The sequence below is a fragment of the Suncus etruscus genome, chromosome 6, assembly GCF_024139225.1.
Source record: "Suncus etruscus isolate mSunEtr1 chromosome 6, mSunEtr1.pri.cur, whole genome shotgun sequence".
Lineage (NCBI taxonomy): Eukaryota > Metazoa > Chordata > Mammalia > Eulipotyphla > Soricidae > Suncus > Suncus etruscus.
Window position 1 is genome coordinate 64845457 of NC_064853.1, and position 17493 is coordinate 64862949.

Genomic DNA, 17493 nt, shown 5'->3' on the forward strand with positions numbered 1-17493 from the left:
TGGCTGAGTGGACCCCAGCTGAGATGGCTGGAAGACCCCTACCCTCATCCTGATGCTTCTTTTTTCCTTGGGTGCTCTGACCTGGGGAGAAAATGGCTCTTCTCTATGAGTAACTTTGAAATCACACTGCCTAAATAAAAAAATAATAATTTAAAATGAATTATTAGTTATCTGTTATTAGCCATTTTATTGATATTTATAGCACTTATCTTGATTGCCACTCTAGGCAAACTCCAGTTTGCTACTTTTAAAAACTCATACTCTTATTATTGCAGAAAAATCAAACTATTCTACATTGATTTATTAAATTCTGTTATAGATATAGGATGTTCAGTGCTAACTTCCACAGCCCATATACTAAAACTGAATGATATAGAGAAGATTTGCATGGCCCCTATTCAAGGATGGCTTGCAAATTTGTGAAGTGTTCCATACTTTTGTCCCAACAACAAATGAGTGGCTAGAGAAAATGTGGTATATCTACATAATGTAATACTATGCAGCTGTTAGGAAAAATGAAGTCATAAAATTTGCGTATACATGGATGTACATGGAGATTATTATGATGAGTTAAATGAGTCAGAGGTAAAGGGATAGGACATAGAATAATCTCACTCATTGTGGACTATAAGAAAAACAAGAGATAGTATGGTTATAATATTCATAGAGAATAGTTAAAAGTCAGGAGATGCAGCCCAGGATAGGAAGCTGACAACAAAGAGCAATGAGTGCAAGTAGAGTAGAAAGGGTCCCTTTCTACTCAGTTAGATCAGTTAGATTAGTTAGTTAGTTAGATTAGTTAGTTAGTTAGATTAGTTAGTTAGTGATCAGAACTGATCACTCTGAACAAAAACTCAGCATTGAAAGTGGAGAAAGTGATATGCAAGGTACCCGTCCATTAGCAATAGTGCAAAACACAGTGACAAAAAGGAGAGTGTGTGTGAAAGAATCAAATTGACTGCCCTAGAGACAGTGGGGTGGGGGTGTTAGGAGAAAAACAGGAGACATCGATAGAGGAAGGGGTGCACTAGTGAAAGGTGGTGTACATTCTATGAATGAAGCCCAACAAAGAACAATTTTGTAACTACGGTGCTTAAATAACAAAAAAAGAGAAAGGATAACAATTTGATAAAATCTTAGTAAATTATTCTTTTTTTTTTTTTTTTTTTTTTTGGTTTTTGGGCCACACCCGGTGGTGCTCAGGGGTTATTCCTGGCTGTCTGCTCAGAAATAGCTCCTGGCAGGCACGGGGGACCATATGGGACACTGGAATTTGAACCAACCACCTTAGGTGCTGGATCGGCTGCTTGCAAGGCAAACACCGCTGTGCTATCTCTCCGGGCCCAGTAAATTATACTTAAACCTTCATTTTCTTCTCCCAACTGTTAGCAACTAATATGTTTTAAAGAACATCATGAACTTTTTGCTATTTTAATGAGAAAAATCCTTCCACTTTATACAGCATTCATTGTTTAAATTATTTTTGCTATTCACTTTTGTAAACAAAAAAAATTCTCAAAATTTTCCTACCTCATTTCCTCTAACACATTTAACATATGTTAGGCATTTAAAGTCCTCCTGGCAATTATTATTAATTAGTAAGCTTATAAGGTGATATGAATTAAAATGAACTAGAAGTCAAATAAATTTTTTTAGTTCTTTTCACTTGACTGATCAGGGACCTCATTTTTTATATTACCCTTGAATAGTTAACTTTAAGCTAAATATTTGTGAGTTATACCTAAAGTTTTTTTAGTTGTTCTTGAAAATATCCAATCTACTAAGTCATTCATGAATCTATTCACTCCAAAAATTGCGTTTATCAGTTTCTATGATCAATTCTTTCTTCTCAGCGTAATTAATTATCTTCCTGATGTATCTTCTATTATGAAAATTCACAAATATTGTCTCTTAATTATTTCAAATACTCTGTGACTAAGACAGTCATCCTTCTATATCTGAAAAACAACATTTGAGAAAGACTACTGACTTGTTCGATGTGACACAGCTAATGACAAAATAGGGAGTATATTTCAGGAAGATTCTGACTAATTTTCCAAAGAAAGACCTTTTAAATGCTGTACCAGAGTGATAGCACAGAAGATAAAATGTTTGCCTTGCTCGTGGCTGATCCAGCTTCAATTCCCAGGATCCCATATGGTCCCCGAGCCCTTCAAAAGTGATTTCTGAGCACAGAACCAAGCACTGCCTGGTGTGGCCCCAAAACAAAAAAAATTACAAATGCAATTATTAGCCTTATATTTTCCTTTTTATTCACTGTGCATATGAACAAAAAATATTTCAAGTTAAGCATATTCTATGAACAAACCAGTATATACAGAGATTAAAAGTAGTTGTTATTAAAGAAGTGAGGAGGTCTCAAGGATCTCTTTCTTCTGCCAAAGTCCTCTTCTCAACACCCTGTAGGGAAAGGAAAGCACATTGGATATTCATTTCTCAATGGAATGTCTCAAAATTTTATGTTATCTAGGGGCCGGAGCTGTGGTGCAAGCTTGCCTTGGACGGGCTAACCTAAAACAGACCACGGTTCAATCCCACAGTGTCCTATATGGGCCCCCAAGGAGCGATTTCTGAGTGCATAGCCAGGAATAACCCCTGAGCATCACTGGATGTGACCCTAAAAGCCAAAAAAAAATTTTTTTATGTTATCTAACAATAATTTGTGAAATATGGCTAGTTTTTCATGTTTGGTCTTTTTGACACATTCTAAAATTTTTGACTATTATTCATCTAAGAAATTTAAAATATTTACATGCGATATAACGATTTTAAATTTTAAAGGCATGTTTCTGTTTATTTAATTCAAATCTTTCTTCCACAGATTAAAAAAGCAACCCAAAAAGAAGTAACCCATGCAGGATAATTCCCCATAAAAGAAAATACAAGAATTCAGACCTGGACTCCACTAAGCAGGTAAAATCTCAAAATCATAACATAGAGCCTCACTTCTAGTATTTGAACATTTTGATTACTAAGAATTTGCAGCAAATTAAAGCTTTTGATACTCAATTAAGGAATCAATAAATGTTTGTTACATATGGTATTATAATTCTATTTAAGTATACACAAAGGAGTAAATATAGTAATGAAATCTTGGTGCTTTTGAGCTTACAGATATTAAAAAATTTTTATCTTTTTCGGGTTTTGTAGCTATATCCAGCAATGCTCCAGGATTTCTCAAAGCTCTGATTCCAGAGATCACTCATAGTGATGATTAGGGGACCTTTTGGCTTGCTAGAGATTGAACCTAAGTTGAATGCATGCAAGGCAATTACTATACCTGCTATGCTATCTCATAAACCCAAAGTCTGTTAAGTGTAGACATAAGGTGTTTATGCAATATTTGCAAAATTTCAGAATTGTAGATTGAATACACTCACCTTGTTTAAAGCCTTCAGGTATTTCTGATCAATCCCAGAAAAAATGTCAATGCTACAACCATGGACTTTTGATGGATTTGTGGTTAATGGCTGCTTCTATGTTTTATTTTGTTTTTAGTTTTTAAAACGTTTTCGTTTTAGGAGCCAAAACAATAGTACAGCGGGTGGGGTGCTTTTTTTTTTTTTTTTTTTGTGGTTTTTGGGTCACACCCGGCAGTGCTCAGGGGTTATTCCTGGCTCCAGGCTCAGAAATTGCTCCTGGCAGGCACGGGGGACCATATGGGGCGCCGGGATTCGAACCGATGACCTCCTGCATGAAAGGCAAACGCCTTACCTCCATGCTATCTCTCTGGCCCTGGTGGGGTGCTTTTTGCATGTGGCCACACTGGGTTTGATTCCCACCATCCCATATAATCTCCCAAACCCACCAGAAATTATTGCTGAGTACAGGACCTTGAGTATTCCCTGAGCACTGCCAGGTGTGGTCCAAATACAAAACAAAAAATTAAAAGCTTTTCATTTGGGTACTGGTATTTACAATAAGTAAAACTTTTACAGTAAAATAAAAGTCAAACTTTTTTTAATCTTTATTTAAGTACCATGATTATAAGCATGATTGTAGTTGGGTTTCAATCATAAACAGAACACCCCACTTCAACATTCCCTTCACCAATGCCCCCCTCCCCCACTACTGCCTGTATTAGAGACAGGCATTCTACATCTCTCACTCATTAACATTGTCATTCTAGTTGTTAGTGTTATTATTTCCCTAACTGCACTCACCACTCTTTGTGGTGAGCTTCATATTGTGAACCGGTCCTTTTGGCCCTCATCTCTATTGTCTCTGAGCATTATTACAATAATGACTAATTTTTCTTAAAACCCATAGATGAGTGAGACTCTTCTGTGTGTGTCTCTCTCCCTCTGACTTATTTCACTCAGTATAATAATTTTCATTTTCATCCATGTATAGGAAAATTTCATGACTTCATCTCTCCTGATGTTTGCATAAGATTTCATTGTGCATATGTATGACAGTTTCTTTAGCCATTTATCTGTTGAAGGGCATCTTGGTTGTTTCCAGAGTCTGGCTATTGTAAATAGGGCTGCAATGAATATAGGTGTGAGGAAGAGATTTTGAATTGTATTTTTGTGTTCCTAGGATATATCCCTAGGAGTGGTATTGCTGGATCACATGGAAGCTCAATTTCTAGCATTTTGAGGAATATCTATATTGTTTTTCAGAAAGGCTGGACTAGACGGTATTCCCAACAGCAGTGAATATGAGTTCTTTCTCTCCACATCCTCGCCAACACTGATTGTTCTTGTTCTTTGTGTTGTGTGCCAGTCTCTGTAATGTGTGGTGGTACCTCATAGTTGTTTTGATTTGCATCTCCCTGATGATTAGTGATGTGGAGCATTTTTTTTTCAGGCCACACCCGTTTGATGCTCAGGGGTTACTCCTGGCTATGAGCTCAGAAATTGCCCCTGGCTTGGGGGGACCATGTGGGACGCCGGGGGATTGAACCATAGTTCTTTCTTTGGCTAGCGCTTGCAAGGCAGACACCTTACCTTTAGCGCCACCTTGCCGGCCCCGATGAGGAGCATTTTTATGTGTATTTTGGTCATTTGTATTTCTTCTTTGAGGAAGTGTCTGTTCATTTCTTCTCCCCATTTTTGATGGGGTTAGATATTTTTTCTTTTAAGTTCTGTCAGTACCTTGTATATTTTCAATATTAGCCCCTTATCTAGTTTCTGAGTGCAAATCTCAAACTTCTTTTTGTTGTTGTTGTTGTTGTTGTTGTTATTTTTGTTATACTGGGGGGTCACACATGGTGCTGCTCAAGGGTTTCTCCTAGCTCTATGCTCAGAAATCGCTCCTGACAGGCTAAGAAGACCATATGGGATGCTGGGATTCGAATCACTGACCTTCTGCATGCAAGGCAAATGCCTTACCTCCATGCTATCTCAAACTTCTTATGCATGCATCATTTCAAAACCACACCTACCACCCAAAAGCCCACTTCCCTCCACTAGTCTCCCAAGGGCCCCTAACCTTCAAATCCTGCTAAGCTCAGTATTACAGACAAAATCTTGGACAAAATCTCAAGATGACTTGACCATTTGCTGTTTCCTTACTATGTTTCTTTTTTAATCTGACATATTTGATAGATTTCTCTGTCTCTGTCTCTCTCAATTGTAAGATAGGGACACCTATATACTACCAATCAGAGCTAACTTTCTTAAATTCCAAAAGATTGTAAAACAATGATAAATTGATAATGTAACTAAAATAAAAATTTATAAACCAGAAGGGAATGAAGAAATATAGTACACATACTCAATGAATTGATCAGTCACCAAGAATACTCTATCAAGCTAGACTACCATTTATATTTGAAGGAATAATACAGAGCTTCAGGGACAGGATTAGCTTGGAAGAATCATAGCATTTGAACCAATCTAACAAGATATATTTAAAGAAGCTTCTTTTAGAAACAAGATACCCTGTATTCCAATCTCACCTGAGAGTATTTATCTGTTCATATTATTTGATATTAGCCATGGACTTAGGCTGTTTCTGCCAAAGGGTGTAGGGTATGGCATTGGGCTGTCATAAGCACCTATCACTATACTATTACTCTGGATTGTAGAAACTTAAAAAAAGCATAAATCCTGCCTACTTATTGAATTTATGAAAAGTGGTAAAAATAAGTAATATGGCACAATATAAATAGACCTACCTTCTGAAATTTTTTTGGCTTTTTTTGGGGGGGAACCAGACCGGTGACGCTCAGAGGTTACACCTGGCTATGTGCTAAGAAATTGCTCCTGGCTTGGAGGACCATATGGGATGCTGGAGGATCTAACTGCTGTCCGTTGTAGGTTAGCGCGTATAAGGCAGACGCCCTACTGCTTGCACCACCGCTCCGGCCCCTTCTGAATTCTTTTAATCACTTCATTATTTTAAGATATTTATGTTTCTTTAGGATTGAGTACAACTTCCTTATTGCAAAATAATTTAGAAATTAGAAATTAGAAAACTAATATGGCTTTAAAGATATTAATAATAAGCTTCATTTTGATCATTCAAAATTCTTGAATATAAGGAAAGAACACTTTGGGGTGAGAAAATATTAGTGCTAAGTCCCAGTTTTGTTTATGCCTTGGTTTCTTACTGTAAAAAAGGTACTAAAATTTAATAAACTTCAGTCTCATTTTTATGTGAATAAAAAGGCATTCTGTGTAGACACATATGTATCTGCATATTCATCCTTTATGAAAGCCAAAGCAGAATGTAATAAACATTATAAATAATATTCCCCCTAAAACCAGTTTCTATGTAATGTAATAACTAATAACATTCATATTTCTGCCTTAGAAATTATTTCATTGCTTTGATTAATGATCTAACACTCATACATTTAGATTTAGCAGTAGTATATTACTATAGTATATAATAATCGTAACAGTTGGGGCCAGGAAGGTGGCGCTAGAGGTAAGATGTTTGCCTTGCAAGCACTAGCATAGGATGGACCACGGTTCGATCCCCCGGCGCCCCATATGGTCCCCCCAAGCCAGAAGCCACTTCTGAGCGCATAGCCAGGAGTAACCCCTGAGCATCAAACGGGTGTGGCCCAAAAACAAATAATAATAATAATAGTAACAGTTAATAATTTTAAGTGCTTGTTATATGTTTTTCTAAATACTCTATATGTTTTCATTTTCCCAGAACTCATATGCATAAATTTGAAGAAATTAAATATAGTTGTTGAGTAGTTTAATGAAGTCAATTCAAAATCATAACTCAGCTACTTACTACTACTTACTATTTACTCTTCGCAGGTTCTCTGTTCAGCTCTCACGTGTTAACTATGAGACTGTTCCTTAATTTCATCGTGCTTAAATTGGGTATCATATTTTAAGCTATCTAGTTAGCAGCTGCTACACTGTTTAAGTGTTGCTCATGTTCCCTAAACAAAGTTCAAGATTATAAATTCCCAGTATTTTATACTAGCTCTAAATTAGTTTTCTTGAGCTGTTGTAACAATTTACTGTAAAACCATTGACTAAACACTAGAGTAAGTTATTATCTGATAGTTCTGAAGCTAGAAGTCTCGAATAAATTTTTCAATGGCATTGTATATGCTTCCTTCAATGGTTCCAAGAGACTATTCTCTTGTGTTTCCTCCAGCTACTGTTTACTTTGCTCAAAAGTTAAGTTACCAGGCCTGAAAGAAATTTAGATTTCCTTGACTTATGACAACACAGGTCCAATTTCTTTCACATTTCCACCTGTAATTCAATTTAGAATTATCACTTGTCAAGATATTTAATTTAATTTAATTATATCCCAAAAGACCCTTAGGTTTATATTTATAGTTTCTTTATTTTGGGTGATTAACTTTCAGTTTATTCAAGTATCTTGATTCAAATATTAATATGTTTAGAGATTCTTTCTGGTGTTCTTTAAATTTATTTAAATAGAGAAACAAACATTTCATCTTATGTAGTTTAGGCCTATGGTTAAATTCGTCACAAATATGGTTTTCTTTCTTTTATTAAAGATTAAATAGAAAATCATTTTATTTACCATGTTATTTGCTGTTATCCTTCACATTTTCTTGAGAATCACAAATGTTTTAGGAAACAAGCAATTCTTATCCATTAAAAATAGCAAATTTGAGGGCCCGAGTGGTGGCACAAGTGGTAAGGCAGTTGCATTGCAAGCTCTAACCTAGGACAGAACGAGGTTCGATCCCCCAGCTTCCCATATGGTTCCCCAAGCCAGGAGTGATTTCTGAGCACATAGTTAGGAGTAACCCCTGAGCGCCACTGGGTGTGGCCCAAAAAGAAAGAAAAGGTAAAAATAGCAAATTATAAATTATCTCATTTCACTTCTATGAGGGAACAACATATTAAAACTGAAGTTAGCAATAACACATGCAAGCTGTTCTTTGCAGAAGAATGGCAAATCTACCTGGCTAGTTTATCAGTGAGACTTTTAAAATATACCATTATTAAAATCACTCTTTCATGTTAATATTATGAAATAAAAACTCTATAACAAGCTCATAAAATTATTTGAAAAAGTGTTACTGAAATATAATAATATTGCTTTTCATAACTTTATAAAGTCAATAAACTCCTGGCTTTCCTTTCTCACCTCTTTCTTTATTCTACTTCTGTTTCTCACTCTAGGAACTGGCTGAGCTAGGATGCTAACCAACCCAGAAGGGAAATGATCTGAGGCTCGCAGAAAGGACACCTGAGTAATGATCTTTCCATCTCTATGACACTTGGAGATATAATAACACTCCATTCATTTTTGTAAAGTAATTCTACATACAGAAGGAGATCAGTTGAGGGCAGAGGAACACAACATTTATATGAAGCTCTATAGGGCAGAAAAAAAAATAACACCTATAAGAAATGTGTTGCCGAATAATACCTAGATGAAGCTCAGTGTTACTAGTCACCAAAATAAGAAAAATACTGAACTCATCACCAGAAAATTTCTAGTGAAATAGAAAGCAAATATTATAATAATAATTATAATTATAATAAATAGGGGCCAGAGAGATAGCATGGAGGTAAGGCATTTGCCTTGCATGCAGAAGGTCATTGGTTCAAATCCTGGCATCCCTTATGGTCTCCTGAGCCTGCCAGGAGCGATTTCTGAGCATGGAGTAACCTCTGAGTGCTGCCAGGTATGACCCACAAAAAAATTATAATTATAATAAATAAAAGTTGGTAAGAAAAAAGGAATGACAAAAATAATAAAATAAAAGGTATAAGTCTATTCAATACTTCTCCTAAAATGCAAAGAAAGCAGAAATTTAGTATTTGAAAATGTTGTTCAGAGTCTTAGTTGAAAGCTGCCTAAGATATCAAATTTCAACCTGCAAAGAAAAGCCAGTCCCTAGAACTGTAAATTTGTTCATTTACCAAATTTTAAATTTTGGGCAAAGAATTAGGGAGAAAAATGGCAGAAGTATCTCAATGGAGAAGGATCACAGTTGTAAGAGAAAAGGTGTGTAATGTTATAAAGTAATTTTAGCCATTTAAGGGCCGGAGAGATAGCATGGAGGTAGGGCATTTGCCTTGCATGCAGAAGGACGGTGGTTCGAGCTTGCCAGGAGCAATTTCTGAGTGTAGACCAGGAGTAACCCCTTAGTGCTGCCAGGTGTGACCCAAAAACCAAAAAATAAATAAATAAAAACGAAAACAAAAATCTAGTTTTAAGCATTTTCTGCCCCTTACTTCTATTTTCAGTCTGACAAATACTCTATAAGAAATTAAATTATTAAAATGTTACTAATGCCCCTATATAAACACACCAGCCTTCCTCTCAGATGTTTTTCTTTTATCGTTTGAGAGATCAAATTTTTCTTATTAACTAGAACTAAGAAGAAGAAAACCCCAACTGAGACCTCATTATTATTTGTGTACCTTTTTTTTGGGGGGGGGGTCACACCCGGCAGTGCTCAGGGGTTATTCCTGGCTCCAGGCTCAGAAATTGCTCCTGGCTGGCACGGGGGACCATATGGGACGCCGGGATTTGAACCAATGACCTCCTGCATGAAAGGCAAACACCTTACCTCCATGCTATCTCTCCGGCCCCATTTGTGTACCTTTGAGATTATAGTTTTACTCAGCTTTAGACAGTATACCTATTAAATCCTGGTTGTTTGCTAGCTACTACACCAAAACTAACAGAGAACTAAAAATCTAAATATCTGCAATAAAATTATTGCTACCATTTATTTATAATTTGTCATACTTAATTAAATATAATACATTATTTTTTGCATTTAAAGTTATATACAATATGAATATATAATAACTAAATATAAAAAGTAATATAATATTATACTAAAATAATGTTTAAATAAATACATGTAATTTTTACATATTATATTTATGATATAAACTCACTGATATTTAAATTTTATTTTTTCACTTTTAAATATGTTATTTAGATGTTTAATTTATTTTTTTTTGGTATGGGGGCCACACCTCGTGGTGTTAAGGGCTTACTCCTTGCTCTACTTTCTGGGATAACTCTTTGTGGGACTTGAGGAACCTTAAGAGTCACTGGCAACTAAACACGGTGGTCCAGCTCTATGCAAGGCAAGAACCCTACCTGTTATATTATTTCTCTGGCCACAAATTTGTTTTTAAAATATTCAATTAACTTTTTATTTTTGGGGGCCACACCCGGTGATGCTCAGGGGTTACTCCTGACTATGTGCTCAGAAATCTCCTCTGGCTTGAGGGACCATATGGAATGCCAGGGAATCATACCATGGTTCATCTTAGGTTAGTGCATGCAAGGCAAATGACCTACTGCCTGCACCACTGCTCCAGCCCCATTTAATTTTCTAAAGAGTCTTCTGTATGTTCTTATTTTGAAAAACATAAACTCCATATCTAGTGAAGAGTAATTCCAAAATCACTCCTTCCCGGAGCTGGAGAGATAGCATGGAGGTAAGGCATTTGCCTTTCATGCAGAAGGTCATCGGTTCAAATACCGGCATGTCATATGGTCCCCCGAGCCTGCCAGGAGCCATTTCTGAGCATAGAGCCAGGAGTAACCCCTGAGTGATGCTGGGTGTGACCCCCCAAAAAAAATTAAAAAAAATCACTCCTTCCCACAGCCTCTAGTAACTACCTTATTATTTTGTTTGTGAAAGGTGAACTACTGTCCTTAAAAATCTGGAGCCATTCTTGTATCAGACTAAATAGATATCAAAATTTTGGAAAAGGAAATAAGAGACAAAGAGGATGCTATATAAAGATCAAGGAATCTATATATCCCCCCCCCCAAAAAAAAAAAACCTTCCAAATATATGAAGCAACTGGAAATAGGTTTGAGCAAAGAAATAAAAAAAATAGTCATAGAAGATATCAGCACACCTCAAATTGGATAGACCAACCACACCCAAAAAAAATCAATAAACAAACATTTGCTTAAAATGGGAAAAAATACTGAACACTGGGCTTTATAGTCACATATAGAGTTCTCTATGACCCCCAAAATTGAGTACACATTCTATAATGCACATGGGGCATTTTATAGAATATATTATGTACTATACTACAAAATAAATATCTATGAAATCATGAACATAGAAATTAAGTCAAGTAATTTTTAGATCACATTTATTATAAACCACAGAAAAATTATGGGGAAATTTTAGTTAGAAACTACATTCTACGGGGCCAGAGAGATAGCATGGAGGTAAGGTGTTTGCCTTGCATGCAGAAAGTCAGTGGTTCAAATCCCAGCATCCCATATGGTCCCCTGAGCCTGCCAGGAGCAATTTCTGAGCATAGAGCCATGAGTAACCCCTGAGCACTGCCAGGTGTGACCAAAAAAAAAAACAAAAAGAAAGAAAAGAAACTACATTCTATGACTGAAACTTCATTATGAACAATTTTGTAACCATGATACTTAAATAAAATAATTATTTTTAAAAATATAGAAATTTTGGGCCCAGAGAGATAGCACAGCAGTGTTTGCCTTTCAAGCAGCCAATCCAGGACCTAAGGTGGTTGGTTCAAATCCCGGTGTCCCATATGGTCCCCTGTGCCTGCCAGGAGCTATTTCTGAGCAGACAACCAGGAGTAACCCCTGAGCACCCCCAGGTGTGGCCTAAAAACCAATATATACATATATATGTATATATGTGTATACATATATACATATATATGTTGTTTGAAAACAAACAAAACACTACTGAATAGTCTTTCTCTTAAAGACGAAACTTTAAGAATCCAGGAAATATAGATGAATGAAGACATAAAATACTAATGCACATGGATACACAAACATTGGACAAAGAAGGATGGCCACAAAAATGTAGACATTCAAAAAACAATGTAGACATTCACTAGATAAGAAAATAAGCTGATCGCGTCTGCAAGGTTTCCCGGGGTGGCACAAGATCCAAGAAATGAAGACTTGGGCCTGGAGAGATAGCACAGCGGCATTTGCCTTGCAAGCAGCCGATCCAGGACCAAAGGTGGTTGGTTCAAATCCCAGTGTCCCATATGGTCCCCCGTGCCTGCCAGGAGCTATTACTGAGCAGACAACCAGGAGTAACCCCTGAGTACCACCGGGTGTGACCCAAAAACAAAAAAAAAAAAAAGAGAGAGAGAGAGAGAGAGAGAGAGAGAGAGAGAGATGAAGACTTAAAAGCAGCCATGAGGGGCTGGAGAAATAGCACAGTGGCTTTTGCCTTTCAAGCAGCCGACCCAGGACCTAAGGTGGTTGAATCGAATCCCAGCATCCCATATGGTCCCTCGTGCCTGCCAGGAGATATTTCTGAGCAGATAGCCAGAAGTAACCCCTGAGCACCAACAGGTGTGGCCCAAAAATAAAAAAAGCCATGAGAAAGGAAATGCAAGCCATGGTAAAGAAAATGAGAGAATCACTAGCCACCAAATACAAGAAATCCATGGAGGAACAAATTAGCCAAATAAAAGAAGATCTGATACAGAATGTGAGAGACTACATACAAAAGAAATTAACAGACACTGGAAAAAGCCAAACAAGCAGAATCACAGAGTTGGAGAAGCACATAGTAGTACTCGAAGGAAAACTGCAAACCAAAAACGACCAGGAAACCAACAAAGAATTAAGAGGGGTTCCTGGACACAAAGGGTGAACATCCTAGGTGGTACCTCGGTGCTCAGGCACAGGAGGCACCATACTGTGCTTGAATCATGAAAATGACCAGATAAAAATCTTTAACATATTCTTTATCTCTAGATTATGCCTTCTTTTAGGACCTAAAGCACACGACCAGCCAGATCACTGAAGCAACAATCGTGACCTATAGATTTTTACCACAGGGTCTAAGCATCAAACACGTTCAATCAAATTAACATGCCCTTGCTCTTATACTCTTTCTTCTCATTACTTCATATTTTTGTTGTTGTTGTTGTTTGATTGTTGATTTGTTTTGTTTTGTTTTTCCTATTCTCTCTTCTTGTCTCCCTCTTCTTCCACCTTCTCTTCCTCACTATCATCAATTCAATCTATGTCAAATAAAAACCACACAGTTACCTCCTCTATAAGAAAGGAAAGTTGACATATAGGGTGCTGTGGACAATACTGCAAAGGGTAAACACCTATATAGATAGACCTCACTAACACAACTGTCAGTACTCAAGACACGAAACCTATATATATCCAAAAGTTGAACTATTAGTTTCCTTTCCTTACAAGTACTATACTTAGTACTCAGCACACCTCTTGCCCTCCTCACCTCTCTACATCAATATACACCTAAGCTAACCTCTATATGGCTTTATGTGGGCAGGAGCACACAGAGATAGGAATCCTCCTTAAGGGACAAACCTAAATCACAAACAACCCATACCTATACCCTATATAACCCCTCCCATATACTATTCCCTCTCCCTCCTCCAGAAATCTGACTATCCCTTCACCCCTCAATCCCAATCCCACCCCTGATATCCCCATCACATTATAACTGTTTACCCTCAGTTCTTAATCCAATAGGCATCAAGAATGACCTCCTACCCCAATGAGCTAGTACCCACTACCCAAGTGAAGAAACACCCACTCAAACTCTCACCTCATTCCTGGCAAAAAAATACAACCAACACCCCAACTTACCCATGCAGTGTGGCCTTTCTAATCACCTCTCCCTAATGTGGACTGTGGCTTAATACTGGAACTAGCTCCAAAGGACCCCCACTGCAAGAACTTTACCCAAGACCTCCCTGCCTGGAGCCCACACCCCACAAGGAAATCTCAAAAGACAAGGGGGGAAGCCTATACTTTCATCGTAAGTATAGACCTATATAACACTACCTCTTATCCTGTTTCTCCCCAAATGTAATCTCCTGTATCACTTTCTTCCTTTTTCTTTGTTTTTTTCCTTTTCTTTTTTATTCTTGTTCATTTTTTTGTTTGTTTTTTTGTTTGTTTGTTTTAGTTTGGGGGGGGTTTGTTTGTTTTTCGGCCACACCCATTTGATGCTCAGGGGTTACTCCTGGCTAAGTGCTCAGAAATTGCCCCTGGCTTGGGGGGACCATATGGGACGCTGGGGGATCAAACCGTGGTCTTTCCTTGGCTAGCGCTTGCAAGGCAGACACCTTACCTCTAGCGCCACCTCGCCGGCCCCTAGTTTTTGTTTTTTGATTTGATTTGTTTTGCTTCTTTTGGGTCATGCCTGGCAGCACTCAGAGGGTGATCCTGGCTCTATGGTCAGAGAACGCCCCTGGTGGGCACGGGGGACCATATGGGATGCCAGGATCTGAGCCACTGTCCTTCTTCAGAAAGAACAGACACCTTGTCTTCATGCTATCTTTCCCGGCCCCACTTTATTCCTTTAATTACATCTTTTATTTAATTTTTTTTAAAGAAACTTTTTTTCTTTAGATATATGTGAGCATATATATTCTTAGTTTTTGTCAGGTGTCTGTTTTCTTCTCTCTCCACCCCCAAATCCACCAGCAATATAATGTGTAGTACCACTTCTTCCTGCAAAGACATATTAAACAAAGGGAAAATTTTACGTGTAAAAATAAGCTTTTATCTACTAGGGATAAGAACTCATACTTGTTTACAACACAAGAACATCTCCCACCCTGAACATATGTCATGTGGAAACAACTTAGACTCCAGGGAACTAGACACAGACCATCCAGCCTTGACTCCTGGATCCCGGACATAAAAACGACAGAATTCTCCATAACAGCTCCAGAGCCAAATCCCCTCCAGGGCATTCATAATGATGCTGTGACACCAATATGCACCAGTTCTAAATTGCTCACCTGACAATGAGGAAATGGGAACAACTTGATCTACGAGCAAGTTGTCCTTCCTCATCAGCCATCGATAAGACAAAATCAGAAAACATGTCACCCTTTTGATCTGTGCAAAAGCCAAGATTGCTATATACAGACTACTGGTTATATATATATATATATATATATATATATATATATATATACTATATACAGACAACCAGGACTGGACAGTATGCATCCAGGGACCAAGAACAACAGCAACAAAAAGCTCTAGCCTAGCTTTTGGTCTACGATTTGTTCAACAAACAAGTTCTCCAATTCCAGAGGTCTGATTGAGACAACCGCAACATAGGGTCTTCTGGAAACATAACGAAAGACCTTATCCCAGGCTCCATCCTAGGAGCAACATAATGACCAAGACCACCAACTACAGAAGATGGATTAAAATGACACTGAAGAAGCATAACTGCTAGAACCACAAAGAAAGACTTCACCATAAGCTCCATTACTTGAATTGCACAGTCACCAAGATCTCTAGATACAGAGGTCTGATGTTACCATCCAAGAAGAAGCAGAAGTATTCCATACACCACAAAAGCACCAAGGGGAGAGTAAATGATCGTGCAAGGAGTCTACAGTTAATCCCATGACAGTATACTTCAGGGGTGGAGAAACCCTGTATCTCCTAGACCAAGGGAATTCCCTCTACAATATCCCCAATAGTTACTGTGCCTATACAGGGGGAAAAAGAAAAGGGAAAAAAAGCACAAAACAATCATTTTTCCACATATTTATTTAACGATTGATCAATTTTTCACATCTTTATTTTGGTGTAGAGATTGAAGTTGAGGTCTTCAATATTATTTTATTTTATTTTATTTTATCTTATCTTTCTCTTTCTTGTTGCACTCCAGCATGATTTGATTTCAGAACCGAGACTATTGTGTGGTGCTTGTCTTTATTGCTGTAGTGCTCACTGGATATTTAATTTGATATTTCTTTCTGTATTGTTGTGGTGTTTCAATGACCATTTTCACATCCTCTCTCAAAGTGAGGTTGAAAGCCTCAAGAAGGACTCCGCCGATTTTCAGCGTATTTGACTTTTTTTTCTTATTTTGTACCCCAATCTATTACTTTTTTTCCCTTCAAACAAAACCCCATAACTCGATTTATCTAGCTCCGCCTCTTAAATAGAGGAAGAAACAAGGGAGGGTACCAGGACCAAACAGATATATATGATCACTAATAGTAAGCTAGACAAAGAGGGGACCACTTACTCTAGCAGCCCAGGGGATGATGGTGGGGGGATATGGGTTGCAGAAAGAAAACTTGGATGGGGGGAGGACAAATTTGGTGATGGGTATTCCCCTGATTCAATGTTAATATGTACCTAAAATACTACTGTGAAAGATATGTAAGCCATTATGATCAAAATAAAAATTTTAAAAAAAGCTAATTTTACATCATAAGACTCTAGAAAAGGAATAAAGGCAAAACATAGAATAAGTGGAAGGAAACAATTAAAATTTGAGCAGAACCAGGAATATTATATAGTGGCTAAGGAACATAATTTACATGCATCCAATCCAGAATTTATTCAATACGATATTGCATAAGGAACGTAATTTACATGCATCCAACCCAGAATTTATCCCATATGATATTGCATATGGTCACCAAAACAGGAATGATTCCTGATATTGCATATGGTCACCAAAACAGGAATGATTCCTGATCACAGAGACAGGATTAAGCATTTAGTACTGCCAAATATGATTCAAAAACAATCAATAAACATTTAGCTAGATTCACAAAGATCAAAGATAAAAATTTTAATACACTATAAGAAGTGAAAGCAGAGGTTATAACAGATACCAGGGCATACAAAAGACTATAGTAGCTGCTGATGAACAGTAAAGATCATGGCACTAAACTGAGAACATAGAAGATACAAATACTTTTCTAAACTCCTATCACCTCACAAAGCAGAAGAAGATAAAATAGAAAGCAGGAACAGATGAATTCCCATTAAGACAGTCCAACTAGTAATTAGAAATATCTTCCGAGGTCAGAGCAGTGGCAAAAGTGGTAGGACGTTTGCCTTACATGTACTAACCTAGGACAGACCTCAGTTCAATCCCACGGCTTCCCATATGGTCCCCCAAGCCAGGAGCAATTTCTGAGCACCTAGCCAGAAGTAACCCCTGAGTGTCACTGGGTGTGGCCCAAAACCCAATATATATACACCAAAACAAAAGTTCAGATCAAAATGGTTTTACTAGTAAGTTCTTTGGATCTTCAC

The 17493-nt window shown here is 37.4% G+C and overlaps 1 protein-coding gene and 1 non-coding gene across 2 annotated transcripts in view; both read left to right on the plus strand.

The window, feature by feature from the left end:
* The window catches only part of SPTSSB (serine palmitoyltransferase small subunit B), a 62842-nt gene that overhangs the window by 23415 nt on the left and 21934 nt on the right, over positions 1–17493 (plus strand). The window contains exon 2 of the mRNA XM_049775579.1: positions 2843–2934. The gene's annotated coding sequence lies outside the window, so the exon portion shown is untranslated. The remainder of the gene's footprint in view (positions 1–2842; positions 2935–17493) is intronic.
* On the plus strand, positions 334–439 carry LOC126012357 (U6 spliceosomal RNA). Its single transcript, XR_007496865.1, has one exon. It is a non-coding gene; the product is annotated as a U6 spliceosomal RNA (small nuclear RNA).